Source organism: Microtus oregoni, unplaced genomic scaffold (assembly GCF_018167655.1).
Source record: "Microtus oregoni isolate MIOR12 unplaced genomic scaffold, Mior012 000067F_ref0000223, whole genome shotgun sequence".
In the NCBI taxonomy this organism is placed as follows: Eukaryota; Metazoa; Chordata; class Mammalia; order Rodentia; family Cricetidae; genus Microtus; species Microtus oregoni.
In genome coordinates, this window is record NW_024543974.1 from 445753 (window position 1) to 450612 (window position 4860).

At 44.5% G+C, this 4860-nt stretch overlaps 1 pseudogene; it reads left to right on the top strand.

The window, feature by feature from the left end:
• The first annotated feature begins 4482 nt into the window (after positions 1–4482).
• LOC121440498 lies at positions 4483–4658 on the top strand (annotated as a pseudogene).
• Positions 4659–4860: the final 202 nt, after the last annotated feature.

A 4860-nucleotide genomic window follows, 5' to 3' on the forward strand; every position in this document is an offset into this window, starting at 1 on the left:
TTTAAATATTGCTGTTCGCATTTGTAAACAAAATGACCGGGGCTGATTTCTGCCCATGTCTCTTTCACTTTAGAAACTTGTAATACTGAGGGATTCTCGGGGAGAATCCCCCATTGAAGAGCTGAGACGTCTAATAGCCACCTTGGAAACAAAACTTCTGATGCTGAATGTAAGTACTGAGCCTTTCAGGGTAAACTGGGGCTTGACGAGCACTGTTTATTTTAATATGTCCGTTTAATATGTCCTTGTGCTTCACAGCGCCAGCAAGAGAATGCTGCTGGTCAACTGTCTCTCCTGGATCTGTTATTCTCATAATACTCTGAAGAAATGAAAGTCGATACGAGGGGAGCGACTCTCTCATGGAAATTCTCTGGGAGAAGGTGCTTGTGGTTTGCGGCTTCAGCGACTACATCTTCTTGTGTTCTCCTGTTCCTAAAGATACCCCTTTCTGCTAAAACCCAAGTAAACCGAAGGATTTGTGTGACAGCAGTCCAGAGATGTCTATAGCATCCTCCAGCCCACGGGTCGTAATGGCAAGTTTTTCTTGGTAGCGTCGTAATTAATGGTTAGCAGTGCATTGGGGTCGATACAGTGGGGTCTTGTACCTCAGTATCACTTGACCAAATTAGAAGGCACAAGAGTGGTCCATCCTTGTCATCTTCAGAGAAATAGTTAAAGGAGGCACACTCTTGCCATTGTATACTGCTGTTACATTTGTTCAGTCATGGAGCCTATGGGAATGACGATAACCCTGCAAAGGGAATGCGTCCTGTAGACTTGAAAAGACTGTGCCCCAGAAGTAGTGAAATTGGTAGAATTCATTAGAACTCCTGAAGAAAAAAAGATGTAAGTATTGTGACGAGTATGTGAAAATGTCACTTCCCGACAAAATTTATAAGGTCTTTCAATGCAATGTGGTCTGCTACCTGATGTCAACTGCCTGTCACATTAAGAGTTGATCCTTAGTATGCCTATAGCTCACTTCCTCGTGGTTTATGTATTTCCTCCTTTGTATGGATAGCGGTAACTGAGAATGTTTTGTGATTCAAATTTATTGTGCATGTAGTATGTGAACATCAGTGATAGACAAGGTCTTCTGTACACTTAAGACTCTTATCCTGTGGTGTCCTTCATATATGTGTGTGTGTGTATACATACATACATATATATACATATATATACACACATATATATATACATACATACATACTCCATGGGAAATCATTACTTGGAAACATTTGGTTTAATAAATATGGAATTGTTTCAGACTTGCTGGTATGAGTCATGTAATTGCACTCCCTTCCCAACGTTTCATGCCCTTTTAAACAAAAATGGTCCCATGCTAACTCATGTTTCTGCATGGGGCCTCTCCTCGTCCTGACCACTTGTCTCATTGTGTCCTGTGATGCAGAAGCATTAAAAACAAGTGTGTGTTCGGCATCTCTCATTTTCTACAAGCAGAATTCATTTCTCCACAGTCAATGAGAGAACTTCCCCTCTGGCCAGAATCATGGTACTTCCTAAACTGTGAATCATCTAGGGGAACTTCCCCCTTTGTTCAAAATATCTGTGATCGTATGGACCTTCAGTAATGCTTCCAGCACTGAATATCTCCTACTTGAGATATTCTATCAGTAGGAGATGAAAAATACATTTCCCTATCATTGAATCTTGTATTATTCGAGTGTGTACTCCTGCGTGTATGAGAGAGAGACAGAGAAACAGAAAGAGACAGAGAGGGATGGAGAGAGGGAAAGAGAGAGAATATTTTGGTATGTGGTACATGTGTAAATGTGTTCCTATGTGTAGCACGTGTGTGTGAATACACGTGTATGGAGTATGCAGGTTTATGCATAAATCTTTTAGTATGCAGTACATGTGTAAATGTGTTCCTATGTGTAGCACATGTGTGTGTGAATACACGTGTATGGAGTATGCAGGTTTATGCATAAATCTTTTAGTATGCACTACATGTGTAGATGTGTTCCTATGTGTAGCACATGTGTGTGTGAATAGACGTGTATGGAGTATGCAGGTTTATGCATAAATCCTTTAGTATGCAGTACATGTGTAAATGTGTTCCTATGTGTAGCACATGTGTGTGTGAATACACGTGTATGGAGTATGCAGGTTTATGCATAAAACTTTTAGTATGCAGTACATGTGTAAATGTTCATATGTGTGGCACACCTGTGTGTGAGTGCATGTATGCATCTCTGCATGTTTTCAGATGTGTGTAAATCATTTGGTATGTGCTTCATATATATGTGTTCTATGTGTAGACACACTTGTTTTTGAATGCATGTGTCCACCTCTGTGTATGTTTGCAAGTGTAAATCTTTTGATATGTGGTTCATATATATGTGTTCATATGTGTAGCACACATGTGTGGATATGTGTGTGAGAGAGTGTGCAGATCTTTTGGTATGTGGTACGTATGTTTATGTGATCATAGGTGTAAGTGGAGACTTCACGTTCATTTCCTGGCCAACCAGACCCAAATAGTCACAACAAAAACTTTATTAATTACAACACAGTTTTGCCGACGGCCCAGGCATATTCCTAGCTATGTCTTACATCCTAAATTAACCCATTTCTACTCATCTGTGTATCACCACGAGGCTGTGGCTTACCGGTAAGTTTCCGGTGTCTGTCTTTTTTGGCAGGTGCATGGCATCTGCCTGACTCTGCCGTCTTTCTCCCTGCATTCATTTTAAATTTCCCACCTAACTTTGTACTGCCCTGCCATTGACCAAAGAAGCTTCTTTATTAACCAACGGTAGTAAAACCTATTCATAGCATACAGAGGGGAATCCCACAACACATGTGTGTAGAACTCATGTGCGTGAATGCATGTGCACGCATGCGTGCGTGTGTTCACAACTGCATGTGCATATGCTGGCAGATATGATTTTGCATGTAGAAGCCATACATACTCCAGGCACCCACCTAACTTATTTTGACACGGTAACGCTGTGACCGTGGGGCTCATTGATTGGTCTAGAGCGTTAGGCCATTGAGTGCCAGGATTCTACCCTGTCTCTCTTCTTCAGTGCTGGTGTTATAGACACTCACCGTTGGCCTTAGATGTGGTATGTGTACGTATCTGTGCATGTGTATGTATGTGTATATGTATGTATGTGCAAATATGTTCGTTCAGGTTCCCAAGGAGGGTGTCAGACCCCACAGAGGGGGAGTTATCAGTCACCTGACAGGGTTCCTGGGATTTGAACTCGGGTCTTCTGGAAGAGCAACAAGTGCTCTTAAACACCGAGCCGTCTCTACATCACCTTGTGCTGAGGTTTTCAAAGGTTCTGGAGATCTGAACACATCTGGGCTATTTGGTATCTCTGGTCCTGGTTGTAGGAGCCTGATATGGCCTTGTCCAACAGATAGTGAAGATCACCAGGCTATTAATCACCTCCAATCCCCAGCCTTCTGGATGGAAGAACAGGTCTCACATCTTTTCCGTTGAGAAGACATTACTGCATGCTTAACGTTCCTGGTTTCCCAGGAGATCTGTGGGCACAAGGATCTTCCTGCTCCCCACAGACTGGGACACTGTGATTGGAGCTGAGATGTGACCCAGGAGACAGACCCACATTTGCAAAGTGTAGATGCCACACAGTGAAATAATGAGAACTGTCACAGAATGTGTTCTGTATGCATCATCAGTGTGGACAAGGAACGGATAAAATTTCTGAGTTCAAAGCCTACGAAACGAATATGTACATGGAACTGGGGAGATGGCTCAGCAGGTAAAATGCTTGCTGAATTAGCATGAAGACCTGAGTTCAGATCCCCAGAACCATTGAAAACCTCGGCACAGGGTGCTGTAGAGACAGCTCGGTGTTTAAGAGCACTTGTTGCTCTTCCAGAAGACCGGAGTTCAAATCCCAGGAACCCTGTCAGGTGTCCCAAGACTGACTGATAACTCCCCCACTGGGGGGTCAGACACCCTCCACGGGAACCTGAACGAACACATTTGCACATACATACATGGACACATACACACACGCACAGTTACACACACATACCACATCTCAGGCTAACGGTGAGTGTCTGTAACACCAGCACTTGAGAAGAGAGAAAAATTTGTGAGATGTAGCATCTGAGAGCAGGGAGAAGGTAGCAGTATGGCGAGGCTGCACACCATCCATGCACATGTGTACGTGGGATGAAATGGCACCACAGATGTCATTCATTTCTAACACTAATGTTACTGACCATAAAATTAATGATGGGCAAGGATCATGGCTCAGTGGGTTAGGTTTTCCCATGCAAACCTGAGAACCTGAGTTCAGATCACCAGCGCCCACGGAAAATCCAGGCACAGCAATACTCTTAAACCCTAGAGCCGGCATGTCTGGCGTGGAGGACAGATTGCTGGATCCATCCGCAAAGCTCTCTGGCCACTCCGCCTGACAAAATCAGTGAGTTTCATGTTCACTGAGAGACTGTGTCTTAAAAGATGAGGTAAATCTGCAGCCAACTAAGCTGCACGGGAGGTCCCCTTTTTCAGCGGGGCGCGCTGTGCAACGGTTGCCAGCAGCTTCTCACTGGGGCCTGGTGTGCAATGCTTGCCAACAGCACACTCGTTCGGAGTGACCTCACCCTGTTGCCTGTATGGGCTCCCCCAAGGGACCTTGGAGACAATCTTCTGAAGGCTCTTCGAGCTCTGACCTCAATGTCGCCTCCAATCTAGGCCCCAGACAGGTATTCGCTGTGCCCTAGGGAAGCCTCAGGTCACCACGGCCAGGGGTCTCACTGTCCAGGCCATCACGTCCACCTGAATCATGCCTCAGAATAAGGAACATCGGATGGAGGCCCTACGTAAAGCCAAGTTCAAGCTCTCCGTGC